The following is a 23,744-nucleotide window of genomic DNA, read 5'->3' as shown; positions in this document are numbered from 1 at the left end:
TCTCTCTTAGTACTCCATCATTTACAATGGGGAGTCTAGCCAAGATCCTTGGAAGGCAGTAAGAAATTATGTTTCCATTCCTGACACCTTGTGGGACTTTTAGGTAAGGAGAAGCAATACATGAAACTCATGCTACTTGTGCCATGAATAACATTGTTCTTTGTCTCAGATACAGGAATCTCATATCTTCTGACAACATCCTAGAAACAATGGCAGTATAGCTTATTAATGGAAATGTATTGTAAGATCTCAGATCCTTCAAAGTTCTTCACAACTACCCCTCTAAAGTTTGACACATATTTATTTGATGCATAACTCCATAACTCTGTACCATGTGCTATACTAAGTAGTGAGCAAATATTAACTCACTCTTCACCAAAATTTTACAATATAAGTGCTATGCTTATTATTCCCAACTTCCTAAGGACGGAATTACAATCATACATGATTAAGTAACTGGATAATTAATGTAACACAGTAAGTGTGTGTGTGTGTGTGTGTGTGTGTGTGTATAATGTATGTATGTATATATTATATATATAATGTATGTATATATATTATATAATGTATGTATGTATATATATATATTCCTAACACTATATGATTCCCATTATTACAAGAATAAACAAGCCAACTGTAGAGACAAGTGCCTGAAATCCAGAAATCAGGAAGCTGAGGCAAAAGGACTGTGAATTGTAAGCCAGCCTTAACTAGAGAGCAAGACCACAAATTAATATGTAAGTAAAAGAATAAATGTACATTGAAAACTCAGAGTCAAATCTGTTCTCTAGTCACTCTATATAAAACAGTCTTAAGATGGCTGATACAGGGCTGAAGGGATGTTGTGGTAGGTAAAGCACTTTTTATGTAAGACTGGATGGAGTTTGCATCCCCAGCCTCCACATGCATGCTGAATAGGTGAGGTGGCCCACCTGCAATCCCAGCACTCAGAAGGTAGAGATGGGGGATCCTCAATGCTGGTTAGCTAGACCAGTTGTATCTAAGGGATAGGGGTACAAGTGAAAGACCCTGCACTACTATAGAAAGAGAACAATTGAGGAGGATGCCTGCTGTCAATTTCTGACCTACACACACTCACACTCACACACACACACACACACACACACACGCAAATGTACCCATACATATATACATGCCCACACATATGAAAATGCATGCACACATGGACATACCACATACACATACCACATACAGAAAAAATTGTAGAAGGCTGATACATAACCACTCACATATGCATGAATATTTAAATCATTTCACTAACTGGTGCACTCTGATATTTGGTATCTGAGAAAAAGGTGGACAATGTTTTTTTAAGGAATTAATGTTTTCTTAACAATGGTAATTTAAGTGGAGCCTCTTACTAGTACTTTTAAAAATGGTTGTAATTCCAACAAACTGAGTCCTAACAATATAAACATCTTGTAGGCATTAGACTTTTAGAAGTAAACTTTCAATACCTTGGAGGTTATTTGTACTTTACCAAGCTGAGCCTCTTAGCATTGGATAGAGAGTAAAAGAAAAAGGAACTGGTTGAGGATGGGGCGAGGCATGAAGGCCTACTCCCTCACATAAATTTTTGCTGCAAACTGTCTCAGCGCCCATTCACACAAAATCATTGGAATCAGCTACATTTTATGGGACTCACTTTTGGAGAGTCAACAACACTGGCAAATGATTATAAAGATAAGCTCAGAAATGCTTATTAAGAACAACCCTAAATCTGCACTGGTAACATACACTTGTAATCTTAAGACTTTGGAGGGTAAGACAAGAGAATTAGGAGGTTAAGGCCATTTTCTGCTACCTAATGAGTTTGAGGCTAGCCTAGGATACACAAAAGTTTGTCCCATCCAAAAAAAAAAAAGTACAAAACTACTTAGCAATGATTCTGTTCCTCAAGCATCCAGGAGTCTCTGTCATTCATACTGGATGGGCCAACTTATTGGCCTAAATTACCTAAATGAGACAGCCTATTCACCCTTTCACTCAGAAAAGCCACTTCCACTTTTTGTGATCTATTAGACAGATAAACCTGGCTGCAACACAGTGATGAACATGAGTCTTCTCCATATATTCTATTTTAACACCAAAAGACTGGAAACTACCCATGTGACCAAAGCCAAGTCAGTCATGATAGGATGTTGCAAGAAACGGCAGGATATCAAAATGCAATTCTGTATAGCTGTTGAAACAAAAAGAGAGAACTCTCTTTGCCCTGTTATGGAAATAACTCAAGGATATATCATGAAGTATGTGTGGGTATGCAGAATAGTACACAGAAAAGGTCACCATGTAAGATGAGAGAAATACACTCATATCTGCCTTCAACCATTATAAAACTTATTGTAGAAATGAATTTCACCATAGGAGATACACAGTGTACTATATATAGCTTGTAACTTTTGGCAGCTTAGGGTTGACAATGTTTATGTACTCATTAGAGGCTCAAGAAGACCTCTAAAGAAGTTTGTCTTTGGGGATTACAGTAAATTAGCATAAAGATCAGAAATAGAACGTGATACTCAGAGTTGACTGTTCAATGTTCAAAGCCCCCTGCCCCAGGATAACACAATTAAGACTAAAGCATATCCCAATTGCTTACATACTGTTTCTTTTTTCCCCACTTTTTAAAATACAATTTCACATTCTTTATTTTTATTATATTATATTTCTTGATTAATAATTTATAGAGAGTACTTTAGGATATACAAGATTCCTTCATATGATAAATCAGTGGTACTTAACCTTTCTTTTTTTTCCCTTTTATTTTATTTTACAATACCATTCAGTTCTACCTAACAGCCACAGATTCCCTTGTTCTCCCCCTTCCTGTCTCCTCCCCTTCCCCCCAGCCCACCCCCCCATTCCCACCTCCTCCAGGGCAAAGCCTCCCCCGAGGACTGAAATCAACCTGGTAGACTCAGTCCAGGCAGGACCAGTCCCCTCCTCCCATATTGAGCCAAGCGTCCCTGCATAAGTCCCAGGTTTCAAACAGCTAACTTATGCAATGAGCACAGGACCTGGTACCACTGCCTAGATGCCTCCCAAACAGATCAAGCCAATCAACTGTCTCACCTATTCAGAGGGCCAGATCCAGTTGGGGGCCCCTCAGCTTTTGGTTCATAGTTCATGTGTTTCCATTCGTTTGGCTATTTGTCCCTGTGCTTTATCCAACCTTGGTTTCAACAATTCTCGCTCATATACATACTGTTTCTTAAAAGGACTCCAAGCTAATGAGCAATTAACCTGGCTAAAATTCAGATAGCTGTACCTTATGTTTTCTGAGTTCAGGCAGAGGATTTGCAAAGGAGCTAACAACAAAGGGATTCTTAACATTCAAAATCTTAATGGAAAAACAAGAGTAAATAGTAGAATATTTATTTATTTTACAGAGGAATCACAATTTTATATTCTTGTGTGTTATTGCCTGATTGCATTTGTTAATAAGGATTTCAAAAACTTGCGGATCAAAAACTGTTCAGGGTCTTTTGGTAGCAAATTATACTTGTAAATCTGATGTAAGTTGATCGCTAGAAGAACTCTCACTCTTTGAAGATTAGAATTCACAAATGTATGAAAGAATTAAATGACTCCTCTAATGATAGAAAGTATTAAATGGCAGGGGGGAAATGTGTTTGAAATCAACCAGGGAAGCAATTCATTTTGAAGTATACTCAGTAAAAATTTTTAATAAGAAAAATATGTCAAGTCAGTTTGTACTGGACGAACAAGCAAAGAAGAAGCATGAAAAGGGCAAATTGAAGAATGCTAGACTGGGAAATGTCCTTTCTACCTTGTTTTACTTTTTGTTACTCAACTATGGCAGTCCTGGGCACCATAATTTATTATGTCTCCACAGGACAAAGAAAGGAAGACACTTTGCAACCAGCAGAAAAGTGGATGTTCTCTCAGATCCTTCAAGAGGGCAGTGGTTATAGAACAAGTAAAAATGAATGCCTTTGATGATACATCTTAGATTGTTTTCTTAATACATGAAATTCTCCCTCTCTGGCTCCCAGAAGTCTCATTTTCAAAAGAAAATGCAAGTCAATAAGGATTAGTTTGGCTCTTGGAAGGTCAGAACTAAATACACAAAACTAATAACATGACCCTGAAATAAACAAAAATGTGAAATGGCTCATCCGAGTGGATGATGTAACTAATACTGACATAATTTTCAAGCAGAAAAGCAAAACTAGGTCAAAGCATGTTGGCCTAACATAATAAGCATTTTTGCTTCCAGATTTTTACCATGTAGGCTGTGTCTGCAGGCATTATTGTCTTCTGTTATCAATGTTCGGGGCTGTCACAAACAATTCATGTCTTATCACTCTTTGTTAGTTAAACCAAAACAATGTACTGTACATGTGAACTGCTCAATTCTGACAACTTACATGTTAGAGAGGGGAGAAATATTTACAAAGCGTCTCCTTCTGATGGAAGGATTTAGCAGTAAATGCTCATTATTGTATAATCTATTATCATTTTGATAGTTTGCTATCAACTCATGACCTTCTCAACTAATTATTATGAGCTTTTTGCCCTTTCCACATAGTCAAACAGAAAGAGCAGTAGCGTTAATTTCATTGAAAATGTATTTTTCATTGACAATGGAAAATAATTTCAACTGAATCACACATCAAATAGGCTCCTTTTTAAACATTACTTTCCCCATCACATTTGCCCTAGAAGAACTTATGCTTTTTTCTCCCTTCTATTTGTTCTGCTCCAGTTTCTTACACTATTACTCCAAAGAAGAACTGATTAATTCATGAAAAAAAAAATCATCTCACATCATAAACTTTTCATCTAAACAAACATGGTCCTCCCAATTTTTACCATCTGGTATTTTTATATTTGATCTAAAATCAGAGCACAGAAGATATACACAAAGTGGCACAAACACCAACTAAAAGACAATTTGACTACTTGGGTTTTTCTGTTTGTTTGAGATAGTCTCACTCTGTAGCCCAGGTTGATGGGACAAGCTATATAGCACAGTCTGTCCTTGAACTTGTGGCAATCCTCTTTCCTAATTCTTCTAAATGCCAAGATTACAGTTGTGATCTACAAGCCCATTTTAACTACTTGGATCTCTAAAAGGGTTTTTTCTTAATGTTTTATAGTAGCATATGTTAATTTTACATATAATGGATTTCATTAGGACATTTTCATATTTATAATGGATTTTAACTACATTCCCCCATTCCCCTCTCTTGTTCTTCTCCTATTCCCATTGATGCCCTTTTTTGTCTGAAGATGGTGCATTCTTTCCTGACTATTCATAAACCAACAACCCATTCTGATTGTCTCAAAACCTACAGGTGGATCTCTGTGAGTCCAAGGCCAGCCTTGTCTACACAGTGCATTTTAGAGCAGCCAAGACTATGTTAAGGAACACTGTCAAAAGAAAGAGAAAGAAAGAAAGAAAGAAAGAAAGAAAGAAAGAAAGAAAGAAAGAAAGAAAGAGAGAGAGAGAGAGAGAGAGAGAGGGAGGGAGGGAGGGAGGGAGGGAGGGAGGGAGGGAGGGAGGGAGGAAGGAAGGAAGGAAGGAAGGAAGGAAGGAAGGAAGGAAGGAAGGAAGGAAGGAAGAAAAGAAAAAAAGAAAAGAAAGAGAAAAAAAGAAATACAGAAATACCCCCTCTGTTGCTGAATGAGCATGGCATACTACTCACCTGGCAAAATAAACCAACTACACTTTCAGCTCTTTCCTAAAACATCAAACTAGCCACAGTGTGAACAAGCTTAGCAGATTCTATCTTGGCAATTGGGCTTTGATCAGTTGGAGGAAAGTCCCACATCAGAATTATTTCTGTGCCCCATCAAGCAGAGGATAAGGTAAGTTGCTTGGCATGTTCTGGGCTGCGGCTGGCAGAACCTAATCGAGTGGCTAAGGAACTACACATATTTTAATTTCTTTTGATACTCATTAATTAGTCTTTACTATATTGTTGACCTTTCAAATGTCCTTTCTTCTCCAGAGCCACTCTGACCTTAGTATTTTCCATTCTCTTTCCTACTAAAATTTACCTCACATGTTTCTGTAAAACATGTGATAATTCTTACTGTGCTTCAGTCCTTGTGTTTGGATCTGAGAATTCAAAGATACTTGAGATGAGACTCTTGCTCTCAGGTAACTCAGTACTAAGATAGGCAGAGCTATGACTGACTAAGTGGAAATATTTAGGCTATCTCAAATATGAATATGTGTAAGATAGTGCCACAGCCATTTCCTGCTGTTTATTCTAATCCAAATAGATACTTCCCAGCATACAAAGACAGTCCTCACAAACAACCTAAACCCACACACACCATCATTCCTTCATACTCGCTCCCCTGTGGCTCTCTGGCTGTCATACATAAAGGCTCTAGTGAGTCCAGAAGTTCAGTCAGGATGCTGAGAGAGGACAAAGAAGAGGTCTGAACTATGAGGCAGACGCGCCAGCAAATCCTGTCTGACAAGGTATGACCTGCTCCCTAAATATTGTCTTCTGACAGGGCAGTCATGTGTCTTACAGCTCTGGACTCCATTGTTTGAAATTTCTCACTGTCTGAATATCCCCAATCAAAGATTCATTTTAAGGATTAAAAGACCAAAACAGCTTTAGCTTATCTGTACGTATTCTCTCCCAATATGTCCTGAAGTCCAATATCCTAAAGAAACAGAAATGCTGTGTGTGGACAGGGAAGGGGAGGCAGGAGAAGGATGAGAGCTGGACAATTACAAACTCATTATATGTCAAATTAGGCCAGGTAGGGAGACAGGTACCTTGGAGGGACCAGAATATATCAGAAGCGAGAGAAAGGAGAAAAACGAGTCTGACGCTTTTTTTTTTTTTTTTAAATATTGCTGAAACTGGTTTGGTATCAACAAGTATGTTAACTCTCCTGTATTTCCACCTTTTATAATATAGTAACAAGTTCATAAAACTCAGAACTTGATCTTGAATTAATCAGATTGAATCATTTTCAAAATAGTGAGTGGTGTGTATATGTATGTGTGTATGTGGTCACGAGCATGAGGCGTGCACATGACTGTGCATGTGCCATCTTCAGGAATATCATCCAGCTGCTTCTTTAAATAATATTTTTATTCATCCCTAGAGAATTATATACAAGCTGGGTGGTGGTAGCACACACCTTTAATCCCAGCACTGAGGAGGCAGAGCCAGGGGTTCTCTGTGAGTTCAAGGCCAGCCTGGTCTACAGAGAGATTTTATACATATATAGTGTACATATAGTTCCATAGATAAGGGTAGGGGCTTTATGAACCCCTTCCCATACATGCTGGAATTTTGACTGTCATCTTCCTCTCTTGAGTCAGTCTTTCATTGGCTTGGAGCTCATTAATTCAACTAGGCTGGTTTGCCAGGGCCCCTCCTATTTCCTCCTCCTTAGTGTTGAGAGTACAGTGCATTACCACTCCCCAAATTTTTATGTGGGATCCTGGTATCAAGCTCACTTGCTCATGCTTGCAAAGCAAATGTTTTACTGGCTGAGCCATCTCCACAAACCTTTCCAAACAGTGTTTCAAAATGTCCATGGCATAATTTCTCACTTGAAAATGGTTGCAAACAAAAATTCTCAGAAAACACTTAGATGGGAGAAAGAAGTTTGGGTAAGTCTAGATAGTATCTGTATAACTATGCATTTCAAAGGTCTAGAAGAAAGGACTATTAAATGTTTTACCATAAAGAATTGATAATTTAAATAGACAGATACCTTTAACTTGATTATACAATATATAGACATATTGAACATCACATGGATTTCATTAGTATGTACAATTTTTTTATTTCATGCATCAGTTAAAGATTTAAAAACATGATACACATGAAATGTCAGTCAAACCCATTATGTTGCATGCTTACTAAAAATCAATAAATAGTAAAGATGCTCTACAAAGAATATGTGCTCACAAGCTAAAAATTAACTTTAAATAAAAATATCTTAATACATAATACAAAATGGAACATAAAGCATTTATGGAGCTGAGCCTTTTTTTCTCCGATAAATGAATTTTAATTAAGAAATCATAAATTTCTACAAGTGAACATGAAAGTAAAAATTTACTAAATGTGACAAACATAGATAATTTTGTGGCTCCCTTAAGTTCAGTGAAGTTTGGGCTATCATCAGTTTTAAATGGATTTTGACCCTTACATATATATATATGTAGGTAAGAACAAGCAAGCAGTCCTTTTCTCATGTAATAACCTATGTTAAATGGTATAAAAACTGCACAGCAGATTGAAAGTTCTTTGAGGGCAAGGACCATATCAAATCACATTTAGAACAGAAAAGCCATCTGAAATACAATAACTACTCACTGTGTTGCTTTTCTGAATGAATTTAATTCACTCAGTAAATAAAAACTTAAATTAATTCTGTAAGTGCTCAGCAAATGCTGGATGATAAGAAATGGAGAGCCTTGATATTTTATTTGCCATTCACAGTTGGCTGGATATGGAACCTTAAGGAGCCATGTATGTGCTACAATCAGGACCACGTTCTGCTTGTGCCTGTCTTTTAAAGCATAAAGGAGATGTTTTCAAAACTTTGGGTTTTGATTTTCTATTTAGTAAAGTTCCCTTCATGTACTTGTGTGTCTGGGTGCCACAGTTTTTGAGCTCCTTAATACCACCTTCCAGAAGGCATTAAAGATCTTAAAGTTGTGTTAAATAATATCTTCATCTAGGGGAAAAACCAATCTTTTAAATTCAGGTGAGCATCTAATATTGTGTCCTTTAGTTAAAAGAAATGTCTACAACATACTAGTTAACAAGACTCAGTAAATAATCTAAAACAAAAGCCATAAGATGAGTTTGGTGTCAGATGGAAGGAGCTGATAATGAGCCAAAAATCTTCCTCATAAATTTCCTCCTCATATCTACACAGAGATTAGGTTCTAGTTTGACCTGGCTGTACTATCCTTGTTTTAATTGCAGTGTATTTGATATTATTTTCCTTGAATGAATTAGTTTTCATAGCATATTTGGTCACAAGGTTAAAGAATTGCTAACTAATTACTCTATGTAAGCAGAGTAATCTCTCAGGTTCTGCCCCGGGATGCCTGCAGTGGTGTCCAAGGCCTGGGCTTTTATCATGGAAACTTCAAGTCTGACCCCTGCAGGTAGTTAAGTGAAATACACACCTCCAGCCAGATCCTGGTGTTTCTTTTTGAGTTCTGAAAATGACAATATTCATACAAAGTACAACAGGGATACTGACGACATTGACATATGTTGGACATCTCTTTCATTTTACAGGTTTCTCTGGGAACACAGCAAACAGTTGATTAAGAGGAATTTAAATTGCATTTACAAAATATTCTGTCGTGATCAGTCATTAATTTTTTTTCTTATCAAGAGAATGCCAACTGATTTGGATGAACTGGGATACTCAAATCATGTGGATTAAAAATGTTCTGATTTGGCCCTGTCTTTTCTTAATCAAATAAATTACTCTCTGATGAGATATCCTCCCCCAACCCCCTCAGCAATGCAAGGCCCAGGTTTCCATAGCTACCTTGGATGTCTATTTACCACACAAGGGATCAAAGCCAGGAGACATCCACATGCACAGTTAGCCTTAAAACTTGCAGGAATGTCTGTGGATAACATGGAACTACCAATTAACAGATTTGTTTGAAGCCTATGTGGTCCACAGCCAGACAAACTCAGAACATGAGTCAGAGTGAACACGAAGGAAAACCAACTCAACCAACTCAAAAAATTACTTTGAAATGTCCAACAAATATCTTTAAGTTGACAACTAGTCCTACAATGGTAACGTTTCCTGAAAGAGAGGTAGTAGAAAAAAAAAACAACAAAAACTTAGCATCTGTTGAAGACGTCAAACTTTCTAAAATGTATGTAAAAACTTAAAACATCTGTTAAGAGAGAACATTCCTCAGATACATATTTAAAATTCCACATATAGCATTTTTCTATTAGATGTCATAAAAACTGGCTGATCTCCATGTTGGGACAAATGAGAACAGCAACGTCTTCTATACTTTTCAAGGCTTCGATTTCAAAGGAAGGAAATGATGCTGCATATTTGGGACAGAGTGCTGGTAACAGAACAAGAAAAAAAGAAAATTGAAGGAGAGGCTCTGTTTTCATCCCTAGAATGCCTTTTGGGGGCCTCAGCCTACACAGGTAGTCTTTCTGGGTGGGTGAATTCCAGACTTGCCTCTAACTTGCTGTCCTCTTTATATTAACCTTTCTTTGCCTTCACTTCACCATTTGTTCAATGAGGATCAAGTTGCCCTTCATTCTCTCCTGGGGATGTGGTTGAGAAGAAATAGATCATGTTTGTAAAGGACTTTCTAATCCTCTGAGGAAAGATTACCACCAAGACTTTCATTATTAAGCCAGATGTCCTTGGGCATTTTAATTCCAATCTAAAGAATGCAAAATGGGCTGATCAAACTCAGTCACAGCTTCCTTGGATCAGCAGCATCCTAGCTTTACAAAAATTTAGCAGCTGGGAGACCTAGAGACTAAAAAAAGTCATTTCATTTTCTTAGAGTATTTTTCTAAAGTTAACAGGATGCTAAAAACACAAAATGTGTCTCGTAGGGAATTTTCTCCGGAGAATCCATATTTGTTTTTTCCAACTTGAGCATGAAATATTTGTTCTTAGTCTGTGGTGGGACAATGAATGTGACTTGCTATTTGGAGAGGATATTTGCAGTTGTGGGAATGCCATAAGCAAACCTGTTGTTTTTGGCTGGGCTTCTGTAACAGGTGGCCATGTCTTTCCTTTTGCCTGGGAACGTAGCAAATTCCTTCTCAAAGAGGGTTTCAAAAAGTTTTCCACTTATGATCAAAGTGCAGAGAGCGGTTGGCACACAGTTTAAAATTACTTCCTGACAAACACAAGTCAGGTTTATGTTTTTTTTTTTTTTTTGGCATTTTTTAATGTGGTCTTACCCTAAAAGAATTCTATCCTACATGGTTCTTCTGCTGACAACCTGGCAAAACCCCAAACTCTCCTGAACCTTACAGCCCAACAAGCAGCCTTCTAATTCTGTTGGCAATTTCTGGCTATCCAGAATTTCTGACTAGTTAGTGCTGGGGATCTCTTCTGGGCTGCCCCACCACTGTTCGGCATTTGTGCAGCCCTAGGGACAGATCACTTACCAGCCAAAAGATTGAGTTTCATTGCTGAGCTGATGACACATGGATTGGTTTGATAGTTAACCCTGCAAATCCAGCCAGGGGCTGCTGGGCTAAGATGACAAATTGGTTGGTGGATGTGACTCCTCTGCCTGAATGAAGCAATAAGGCTCTCCCCAAGAGAAACAAGAAGAAAGCTGGGACTGACCTATGCAGTAACGCTACCATCCCATGCCCGGTTTCTTGTATGGACTATGATCCTCTAGCCCTCTTGCATCTCCTCCCCAGTTCCACTCTCTTTGCAAGTATCCAACACACACACACACACACACACACACACACACACACACACACACACACACAAAATTATATACATATCCAGAGATGTGGGATGAAAAGCTGTCTATTCATTAAATAACTAAGGGGTTACTACATGCCTACTTGTACATTTAAAACTTCAATACTGGGCTGTTTTCCAACTTCACACAAATGCCAGTTACACATGGGAAAAATCATCCCAAGCTCTGGATAGCCTGCCTTAGGCATCAGACAGAGGGAGTGTCACCATTCCAGAGGAACTGTGTGGGCACAAAGATTCTAAAAATTGAGTTCACACACCACCGAGGACAAGACAGGTGGCTCCACACAGCATCAAATAACTTCTTTGTTCGGGCTTAGGACCTTTGTCAAAAATTTTATTGTGTGCCTGTTCTCTTTCTTACTCCTTTTCAGTAAGCCTTCTTGGTCCCTTTGCCCATCCTATGTGGTTGCTAGAAATTCAAAGAATGAGGTTGGTCTATAAGATTGAAAAACTTAGAGAAAGCCAGCCTCTGCACCAGTCTCCAGTTAGGCAGAGGCAATTTGCTGAAAGCACACAGTTTTTCATGTGCTTTTCTGCATTCGCTGGAATTTGCCAAGTATGCTCCCATAAGAGCAAAGTGGGGAACAAAAAAAAAAAGTTGAAGGTCTTTGCTCCTGACCATTCTGGTGAGGACTCTGCTTTACCTCTGGAAACAAGAGCTGAAAGACAGAAAGTTGTAAACCCCCTGGCCCAGCCACTAATGAGAAGGTTCACTTTCCCCTAAAGTGAGCACTCTGGGGTGGAGCACATCCAACCCAATTGGAAGAAAAAGGGGAAGAGCTTTTCCGGTGGTGGCAAAACAGATGCTCACTTTCCCACCATGAGTTACTCAGCTCGGGCAAAAGTAGCATTCCTCCCTTGCAATTTCTGCCTTTCCCAGCCAATGGAAGACTTTTCTAGTCTTGTCTTCCCCTATGACCATCAATCTTTGTATTGAAATATTTACGTGAGATTTTTACTACAACTGCGATAGAGTTGTAAATTATACCCTCTTCTAGGCTTTCTAATCCAGTCTTTCCTTTTCTCTTGTTTCTCAACGGCAAAGCTATAAAGCTCATAAACCTCCACCTAGGTTGATAAGGAATTTTATCCCCATGCCCTGGAGCAACGGAAGAAGCTGCTGGCTTAGAATTCTTACAGAGAAATACTTAAGAAATCCCCAAACTCTCCGTTCATTACTTCCAGAATTGCCTTTTTCCATCCATGAGCAATACAACTCCTAAAATGCTAAAATGTTTTTTGAAAAAAGTCTGTATACACCCTCCACCCCACACCCCACCCCCGCTGGAAGAGCTGCTTGTTCCATTCGGACTGGTTTCGCCTTCTCAGCTGCTTACACACACTCAAGTGCTCAGAATGTGAAAGCAAAATAGGATAAGGGTCCCCGTGTAATTCTTTGTCAGGCTATGCAGTTGTCTTCATTCTAACCTAAAGCATAATAGGGTAGAGGCTAAAAGCTTGAGATGAATCCAGCACAATACATTCCAGAGGCCGGCAAACTGGAATTGATTTGCATATTGTACAAACCGCTTTGAACCTTCTACAAAGACTGCCTGACATCAACAACCACTCTTAGAGGCAAAACTTGGCATGGGTAGTAAGGACGAGGCAGTGGGAAGACGGCAGGTGATGTGTTTTCTAAGGTAGCCTTAAGAAGAAAACGCAGTTCCCTCTTTCCACCTAATGGATTTGCTGGAAATCATGCATTTCATCACTCCACAGGCAATCAGGAGTAACAGGTCGCAGGGGTCCCAAGCTAAATACCTCCCCCCGCGGCTGGCGCCAGTGCAGCTACAACCACAACCCTCAAGCTTACCTGCCTCATGTTTAGAATTCCATGACCCATCCGGCAGGGAGCGAGCTGCGTGGAAGCGCACCCGCAGGCTTCCAAGCGCAGACACCAAAGCCGGCAGAAAAGCCCACAAGACAAAAGCAACTCGGTGGAATCCACAGGCAGCAAAGAGCACGTTTTTCGTCCCCCTCCCTTTTTATTCTTTGATCTGCTTCTATAGGCACTCTACCCAAGACAATGTCAAGTTTCTCAACCTTTCCTTTTCCAGCCTATGAAAAGTCGGGCGCAGGCTAGCTAGGACCGCCTGGCTCTTATTTCAAATCAGTTCACAGGGACGTCGCAGGCGGCGGGCTCTGGTCGCGGAGTGTCTCGCCAATCAGGAGTAGGGGGTGGACCTGAGAGCAGGAGAGGCTGCCTCTACCAGGATTAGGGCAGCTTTCAGGAGTCAAATGACTGGAAGCAGCTGGATGTAGTGTCAGAGCTCCCAAAGTAAAGGATGAGTTCTATTCTTGTCTAACAGAACTGCATCTGCTCAAAGCTTAACTAGCTCCGGGCCCTAAATCTTTGCACTTTAAGAGCCCCTTAAAAGCATTAAAGCATTTGAGAGGTGCAGAACTATTTCAGCGAGAAAACCTCAACCCTCAGGACCCAAGGACATTTTTAAAAGTATATCTTTCTCTGGATACCTAATTTTGCAAAAACAGTAGAGAGTAAACCACATTGCTGTGAGTACCACTTTAATTGAAACAAGCTATCAAGAAACAAGGTGTTACCCACCCCATCTCCATGGAAACTCTATATCCAACCTATGAAAGGCAAATATTAATGGGACTGGGCACACAAACATTTTGAAGTACAGCAAGTGAAGAAGAATCTTTACCGCTGGTGATTGAAAGCACAATATAAGAACAATAAACAGACATTTGGTTAAGAAAACTATTTTTAAAATAAATGTGTCTATCTCTCACGGTTGTTGACTATAACAATGCCAATCTGCTAAACTCACAAACACAGACAAGAAAGGCAGAACTATCTGGCTTCTTGGAAAGTTCAAGCCCAAGTTAAGGAAAATTTCCAAAGTTTTCTTTCTGAACTCCCCATAAAAATTGTAACCCTCTTCAAGTTCCTATGGATATGATTTCTATGCAAATCTGGCTCTTGGATTTAAAGATAAATGTAAACTGAGTTACAGACTGCTTTTGTAGAGCCAGTTTTATACACACATACACACACACACATATGTGTGTGTACCCTAATATATATAATATATATATATATGTATATATATATATATATATATTCCAAACAAGTGACCACAGTGTGAGGGTAATCTAATAAATATTTTCAGTTTTGCAGTATTAGAGAAGAAAAGCTTAGCAAATAATAATTTAGTGGCTTCAGGACTGCTGGAAGTGTGGTTCAATATGTGTGAGTTTGGCTGGGTTCTCTGAGATTTTGGCAGCAGGGCATGGCACCTGGGATTCCATAGCTCTGTCTCAGCTCCCCACTGAGAAATTTTAGAGTCCCCCTAATCATACCAGCTGCCTTCGATCTACTTATTCATTCTTCCTACCCTTTCACTATGGCCTAGGCCAAAGCTTGCTTACCCTTTTGAAATGATGATACCATACTACCAAGTTATCGAAAACAAATAAAAGAAACCTCATAATGTTTAAAATAAGTTTATAACTTCGCTTTGCAACACATTCGTAGTTATCCTTGGCCACACACAAACTTAGGGTCATGGGTTGGGTTGGACACACCTGGAAGATCAAGGCTTCTAAACTTTGAAAGAACTGGCATTTGCAGACAAATAGCTCCCCACCATGGACCTGGTCTGTGCATTGTCAAATATTTAGTAACATCCTGGCTTCTGCCCACTAGAAGCCAATACCTGATCAATATTATCTAAAGACATTACTGAATGTCCCCTAGGGCGCAAAACCAGTGTTTGGTAAAAACCAATTCTCACTTTAAGTGTAGGAGACTTTCTGGGGTGATTGTTAAACATGTCAATCCTCAGGCCCCTGGTTCAAGAGAATCTGATTGAGTAGGTGTGCCAAGGATGCTGGGGATCCACATGTATCCCACACCCAATGGGCTCTGGTTCACTTTAAGAGATCCTGCATCTAACTTGTCCCTAGGTATATCTGAGCTCAGGATGTAAGAAGATACCCAAGGCTGCTGCTGCTACTAAACACCACTGGAGTTAGACCCTTGTCATATCATACAACTACTGATTCCAGAGAACCTTTACCAATTGTGTATTGGCATCACTTGAAAGGTAAGTGCAAACTAAGATTTCCTCTCTTAAGTTCTGTGTCCTTTCAAAAGTTCTTTCAGTTTTCTCCTCGTTTGATCTAATATCCCACCACTCTATAACCACAAATGTCAATATTCTTTTGTTGTTTTCCCTAAAGCCCCAAAGAAAGTTAATCTCTTACCTCCTTATATGTTCTTACATCAGTTTAGATACATCCAGTTGTATGCAGGTAGATGTTTAACAATGAGCACTCAAAAGTAAATGATGAGTAAATAAATAAATGCCAAGGTTTATAGTACTCTATCGCAAATTCCTACGAATATAAAGACTGCACTCCTTTGCCACAGTAAGGGAACAAATGAACTTGGAAGAGAACTGCCCCCACTTAGAAGGTAGCACATATCATCTGAGCAAAACACGGACCATCTCTGCTTTTGCACTTCCTTGCTTATAATCTCTCACTCTCATTATAACAGAAATGTCTCAAGGACAGGAATGATGTCTAATTCATCTTTATAACCTCAGCTACTTCCATCACAGTTGCCATGAGTGGATATTTGTTGAACAAAAATGATAATTTTCCTAAAACCAGGGAGACCTGTCACTGCCACATTAAGGAAGGGAAAGAATCTTTTGAGAAATAAACACAAATATCGTAATTTATTATCCATTTTATACTTCTGGCTATAAGCACAACCTCCTCTCCCACCTTTTATATTTCTTGTAGATTTATTTTGTGTTATGTGTATGAATGTTTTGCCTGTGTGTATGTATGTGCATGTGGTGCCCACAGAGGCCAGAAGATGATGTCGGAACGCAGGAACTGGGTAGCTGTTATCCCCCATGTAAGTGCTGCAAATCAAACCCAGGTTGCAAGTGATCTTAACTGCTGGGCTATATCATCAGCCCTGCCATGTTCTATCTTAACACTCCCACATGTGAGTTACATTTTGGATTGAAAGAGGAGAAATGAGCTTCATATAAAGTCCCAACTGTATTGATGTATTCCTGAGAAAATATGTTTCATCCCTTTACATCTGTATACCTATATATCATCTCAGCTACAGAGCAAAGATCTCTTGGAAGAATACATATGATAATGTCTGGTAGGTCTATGTAAGGGTGATTCCTCAAGTAAGAACATCAGTTATTGCTGGGGCTTACTCTATAATTGTCTCATGTATTAGGAAAAAATGTTAATAGTTCTGTTATTAACAAACACCCTTTATGAGTACCAAGTAAGAGCTAAGCACTTTGACTGGCATTCAACTAATGTGCACCATTTTATGTCTACCCAAGTACTAGAAAGTTACCATTACCTTTGAGGCAGAGTAAGTAAATCAAGACTCCATCTTTATAAATGACTGTACCAAGAATCAGGGTACCAGATTGGAACTCACTTTGGTGACTGCTCTGGTTTGAACATCTGTGTCATCCTCAAATCCATATGCTGAAATTCTAACATCCAAGATGATACAATAGTGAGGCTTTGAGGAGGTGATTGGGTTAGGAGGGTTCTATCCTCAAGGATGGAATTTGTATCCTTATAGGAAGCCTAAGAAAGCCTGTCTGCATTTTCTGCCAAGTAAAGACAAAGCAACAGGGATTCTGTAGCATGAATCTTAAAGAGTCTTATTAATAAAAACAAACCTGAGCCAGGTATTGGGGTGAATGCTGAAAGATCAGAGAAACAGAACCCGCCACAGTTTCCTCACCTCGCCTATTCCTCAGCTGATTCTGTTTCCTCAGACTGGAAGCCTCTGAGTTCTCATCCGAACGGGTCTCAGCTGAACTGTTGCTCAAAAGTCTAAAAACTTAACCAGCTATAGTTCCTGGTCCTCATGCCTTAAATACCTTTCTGCATCCTGCCATTACTTCCTGGGATTAAAGGCGTGAGTCACCATGCTTGGCTGTTTCCAGTGTGGCCTTGAACTCACAAAGATCCAGGCAGATCTCTGCCTCTGGAATGCTAGGATTAAAGGCGTGTGCTACCACTGCCTAACTTCTGTGTTTAATATTGTGGCTGTTCTGTTCTCTGACCCTAGATAGGTTTATTAGAGAGCACAATATTTTGGGCAACACAATACCACCAGAGGATCCTCTGTGAGGCAGAGAGCCAAAATTCACTAGACATTGAGCCTATTAGCATCTTAGTCTCATACTTCCCAGCCTTTACCACTGTGAGCAACAAACTTATACTGTTTATAAATGGCCCAGTCAGGTATTTTGCTAGTAGCCTGAACAGTGTTATACAGTACAGTGTCTCCACAAATGATTCTAAAAACCTCTAGAGGAAAGTGAACAGTGGAAATAAAGTCATCCCTTTCATTCAGAAAATAAATGCAACATAAATACAATCTTCAAATTTTTCAGATGAAATCAATGGTCCTATGGGGTTGTGCATTGAGTGAGAATTTCATCTGCCTGTTGGAAACCGTAAAAGGAAGTGAGTAGGAAACTTGAGGTACCTAAGAAAAGGGTGTTCTAGTCCTAAGTCTGTGATTAACAATGTTTTCAAGTGTTAGTTGAAGGAACATTTTAAATCTTCATAGGTTTTCCTCAAAAGAGCAGCCCCAGTGATAATCCTCTGTTTTTTTTATGTGGGTTTGGTTATAACCATACCTCTGAAGCATATCTCACGTAGATTCCCGAGTGACAGGCCATACTTGAACACAAGTAGACACTGGTACACTTCGTCGGAGGATAACTACCTGTGTCACTCTTTGTGAATGTTTGCATGAGTAAAAAGTGGTTGAATATCAGCCACTTTATATTGGACAACTATGTTTAGAAAAAAGGGAAGTGATCTGAATCAGAAAGAAAACAAGTCCAAGTATGGAGAGAGAATTTAAGACACTATGCCTTAAGGAGAGACTTTCATGCAAGACAGAACTAACTACTCACTTGTCAGGATTTGAAATAAAATAAGCTTGATGTTTCATCACTCGGAAATTAAACATTAAAATATATCACCTTATTTCTATTCAGATGTTTTAACATGTGTTTTAGTGTGTGTGCTTCCTAAATGCTGAGATTACAGATGCATGCCACAAATCCCAGGCTTTGAGTTTAATTATGGTTTACTACTTAATAAGTCTTTGCATTTAAGAGGTAGAAAGATCTTGACAGCTTCTGTTCTAATTGATCAAATCGGATGATTCTTTATTCTCTTCCTTTTAAAAATTTGGTTAACCTTTTATGCTCAGATTTAGAGAGGGATTTTGCTGGGCTGTATAACCTGCCCTCAAACATTTGGGCTCAAAAGATGCTACTGCCCTAGTCTCCTGTTCATTTCAGAGAAACCTCACCTTTGCTATTAAGCCTTTCACTTGACTGGATGGGGCTCACCCATATCATCAAGGATAATCTCTTTCACTTAAAATCAAGAGACTATAGATGTTAACATCAACAAAATAGCTTCAGGTCAAGCTAAGACCAACTGAGTACGATGGCTAGCCGAAGTGACAAAGACAAACCATCACAAGGCTTGTACTCAAATATTTATATGCCCCTTGTAACAAGAAGTGCAAAGAGAGTATGATCCATTATCTAATAAATATCCATAAAACTGTTAATAGTTACAAAATATTTAACATCTATTATTAGAATATACTCTTCTTTATACATAATGAAAACTTTTCTAATAGATTTATTATATTCTTTTCAACTGTAAGATAAGCAACATAAAAAATTGAGACTAAGTGATTTCTCACAATTCCACACCAAGGCACACTATCAATTGTCAGGATAGAATATAATTGTTTTCATACCAACACTCAAACAAATTTTAACCCACATACTCTCTTTGGAAATCACTCAAAAATATGTTTTAGCAAAATGAGGAAATTAAGCCAGAAAAGATGGAGTCATTGAAACTGAGTAAACAGAATAATTACCCATAAAAAGAAACAAGAGAAGTCTAAGACAATAGATTCATCATACAAGAAATGTTCGAATCAGGGCCTGGAGAGTTGGATTCGTGGTTAAGAGCACTGGCTGCTCTTCCAGAGGACCTAGGTTCAATTCCCAGTACCCACATGGTAGCTCACAGCTGTCTGTAATTCCAGTTCCAGGGGATATGACATCCTCACACAGACATGCATCCAGGCAAAACACCAATTCACCTAAAATAAAAATAATTATTGAAAAAAAGAAATGTCCGAATCAAATGCTAGCAGTAAGAGATAGTAGAGAGGACTCTAGAAAGAAAACAATGACACTGACATTATCTTTGAGGACAAACAAGTACTCATAAATATAAGTAAAATTTGAGACTATTCATAACTCCAAGAAAACAAAATAATAAAAGAGTATTGTCGCAGAAAACTCTTTAGCTTGACAGTGAACTCTGATACACAGTAGCAGAGACTATGTTGTATTCAATCTAGTATCCATATTTCCTTTGTTGGTTTGTTGATTTTCTGAGACAAGATCTTTCAAGGTCTTGCTGGTCCTGGCTCACCTTGAACTTGCAATCTGCCTGCCTCTCAGCATCTTGAGTGTTGGGATCATAGACATGGACACCAAACCTATTTTTCTCTGGTCTTTCTTTCTCTCTCTAACATTTTCTTGCTCTGCCTGTATGCATGTGTGCTCATGTGTGCATGTATATGCGGAGGTCAGAGGACAACTATGCTGTCCCTTCTGAGGTACCATCCACCTTTTTACATTCTTTGAGACGAAGTTTCTCACTGCCCTGGAACATACCAAGTGCGTTAAGCTTGCTGTCCAGTAAGTTCCCAGGGATCCACCTTTTCCTCCTTTCACTTCTCTTTCCCCTATATCTTCTTCCCTCATACCTTCTCCCTCCCTCCCACTTTTCCATTCTCCCTTCTTTTTTTCAGTCCTTCTTTCCTTTTTGATACTAGAGCCTGAACACAGGCAAGGAAAACTTCCTTCTTGATCATATAGAGACTATAAAGATGATATCTAAAATTCAGAAGTCAATAAATAGCATTAAAAGCAGATTTTGTGAAATGAGAAAGTACATAGCAAATGGAATATTTCCCAGTTGAAAATGATTTCCCTAGGGTGGAATGGGATGAGGCAGGGATTCTGTTTTTCATTATGAGACTTCAATACATTTGCACATAACCATGGATTACTTTGATAAAAATTAAAATCAGTTGATAAAAGGACAGTGGGTGGTTATTAAATCAGTTTCTTGTCCTTAAATTCACTTTCTTTAAACTGGTAATGTTTCACAATTATCTGGCCAATCGTTTCTGCCTAATGGCCTCTCCTCAATCCCCAGTGTAATGCTACCACCTCATGCATAGATGAGGCGATGGGCATTTCCTGTTTCTCCTACCACAGTTTTAATTTACTCACGATTTATGATTGATTCACTGTGTGCAGAAAGAGATCCATATATTACTTCCAAACTATTTTAGACATTCCATTTTTTCTGCTTTCCACGAGTGAAGATTCTACAACCCATATACCTTTGTAATTTGTTAGACTAAACCCCCTTTTTAACTTTATTTCTAACTGGCATCATTTTCTATTTAAATCCTGTATTTTTGTTGTAGATTTATGTGTGGTTTGGGATAGCTGGCGAATCTTGTCCATATTATAGCCATTTTACTTCTTATCCTTAATTTTTCTCACTTTGCTTATATCTAAAGAGGAATATCCCCTCAAATTTTTAATATGTTGTAGTGGTTTGAATAAGAATGGACCCCATATGTCAGTATACTTGAATGCTTAGGGAGTGGCACAATTTGAAAGCATTAGGAGTTGTGGCCTTGTTGGAGTAGGTGTAGAGTAAGGGTGGCCTTGTTGGAGGAAGCATGTCACTAAGGGTGGGCTTTGGGGTTTCAAAAGCTCAAGCCAGGCCCAATGTCTTCTTCTTCATGATGCCTATGGATCTGGATGCAGAAGCCCCAGCTACTTCTCTTGCACCATTTCTGCCTGCTTGCTGCTCCCCACCAAGATGACAATGGAGTTAAACCTTTGAAAATGCAAGGAAGCCCCAATGATATACTTTTCTGTATGAGTTGCCCTGGTCATGATATCTCTTCACATAAATAGAACACTGATTAAAGACATATGTTAATGCCCAAAGGTTTTTGTTGTTGTTGTTCTTAGTATTAGTGATTTAAAAAGTTCACTTTTAGATAAGCATGGTGGTATATACCTTTAATCACATCATTTGGGAAGCAGAGGCAGGAAAATCTCTGTGAGTTTGAGGCCAGTCTGTTCTACAGAGTGAGTTCCTGGCCAATCAGACTAACATAGACCCTGTCTCAAAAAATTAACCTTTGTGCATCATATCTCTTTTTGTGTCTGTGCTAGAAACAGGCAAATCAGGAGGCTTTACTTACAACCATAAGGTAAACGTAAATTGTACTGAAAAGAAGCTTTCAACAGGATTTGTGCTCCTGGCTTATGAAAACTCAGTACTTATATTTATATTGCTACATCTCAAATATACAGAAAGATTGTCAGGATGGCAGTGTTGCTAACAATTGACAAATACCCTTTCCGACTTCATTTAAAGTGCCTGTGTTTAAATTTAAAATGAAGGTAAAGATATAGAATGATTATGAGTAAGGATTTACACATCTCTTTCCTTTGTTAGATATATCAGGTTCCTTGTCATTCTTATTTAATAGCTAAGGAAATAATATTTGCCCACATTTATTTATAATTGGACAGCTTTTCCTTTGCTGAGAACCACTTGTGAAATTTTACACATACTGAGATAGGTTTTCCTGTATTGTACCTCTGTGCAAGATAAAGATACCAACTTGTTTCATGGGAAGAAATGCAATATGTATTACAGAGGTCTTAATGTCTGAGAAACTATATCAAATGAAGCTTCACTTTAGCTTCTTAAATTATTAATTTACAAATGTAAGTGCTTTTTACTTTTGATATGATTGCATAGTGACAGTATTTGAAATTATTATTTTTTATTTTATTGGTCTTTTGAGACGGGGTCTCTCTGTGTAGTCCCGGGTTGTCCTCGAACTTGCTCTGTAGACCAGGCTGGCTTCAACAGAGGTCTGCCTGCCTCTGCCTCCTGAGTACTGGGATTAAAGGTGTGCACCACCACCACCCAGCTTGAAATTATTTTAATGTGAATAATTACGTAACTTCAAATATAGTACAAAATAACTCTATTCATGTTTGTACCATTATCTAAAGTGAATCAAAATCTCTTCTGGTATTTCTTTCCACTATATTTGTGGAAGGGAGATAATTTTGTTAAGGTCACCTTTAGAAACCAACCAATTGTCACATAAATGAACTCATCTTCACTTTGACAAAATTAATAAGCCCAGTTAAGGGATTTCAAAACCACCTGATTTAGTACATGCTAACAAGCCCGGTGAAATTGAAATGTGGAGATCAACACCAGAGAGAAGTGCTACTTGGTAAAATAAAAACCTCAGGAGATATTTATTCCGAACTCACATGAAAGCAATAAGATAGAGGGCTCTATTATCTATCACAGACCAGTTGTGCACTGGGCCCCCACAAAGATGCAGCAGGTGCACAGCTGCTCCTTGGGAAACTGGGCTCTGGGGCCTGTGGTCTTTCTGGCAGTGATACTGCCACCCTAGTAAAGATGCCTTTCCTTTTCAAAAACAGAGGAACTAAATTGCAGGGCACCCATGACTGGTCCCCAACCCCCATCTCCTGTGTCTCGTATTAGGGTGATATGACTCAGCACATACATCCTGACATGGTAGTGGAAGCCCCAATCTCAGTGTACCTACAAAAGTCTTTCAGGCTGCATCAAGATAAGCCAAGAGTTTGCCATTTTACTTTGAAAACAAGTTAAAGCACTTCAGTAATTTTTATTTATTTTAATGGCTAGCTGCATTTAGTCTGTGACCATCCAGTCCTTGTTAGGTGAGAAAGAAACAATTCATGTGCCTATTGAAAGGGAAGTCTTTCTGGGAGAGATGTACTTCTTGTGCTAGTCCAGACAGGATGTGAATTTTTGGGGCTATTTTTGGAGAACTGTGAATGGGGTTTTCTTTCACCATTCAGAATTTCTAAATGGCTTTCCCAATAGAATACAGCTTTGTGATTCATTTTCACAGTGAAGAACACGTCTTTGGAGCTTTGTCCTTACTTATCATCAATTGGTTCACAAGTGGTTTTAGCCATCCATTTCATTAGCAGCATATAAAGACTTGCAGATCTGCATGAAGCGATTTGCATTGT

General features: G+C 38.8%; 1 protein-coding gene across 4 annotated transcripts in view; it reads right to left on the bottom strand.

Moving 5' to 3' along the window:
* Positions 1 to 23,744, bottom strand: part of Mid1 (midline 1) — a 336,764-nt gene that overhangs the window by 144,991 nt on the left and 168,029 nt on the right. Inside the window, exon 1 of one of the 4 annotated variants that reach the window (XM_006994326.4) lies at positions 13,325 to 13,627. The exons of 2 other annotated variants lie outside the window; for them this stretch is intronic. The gene's annotated coding sequence lies outside the window, so the exon portion shown is untranslated. Of the gene's footprint in view, positions 1 to 13,324; positions 13,628 to 23,744 lie in introns of those variants that run through there. One more of the 4 variants, XM_076562479.1, reaches the window with a different exon arrangement.

The sequence above is a fragment of the Peromyscus maniculatus genome, chromosome X (genome assembly GCF_049852395.1).
Source record: "Peromyscus maniculatus bairdii isolate BWxNUB_F1_BW_parent chromosome X, HU_Pman_BW_mat_3.1, whole genome shotgun sequence".
NCBI classification, from domain to species: domain Eukaryota; kingdom Metazoa; phylum Chordata; class Mammalia; order Rodentia; family Cricetidae; genus Peromyscus; species Peromyscus maniculatus.
This window is presented reverse-complemented; position numbering and strand designations above follow the sequence as displayed.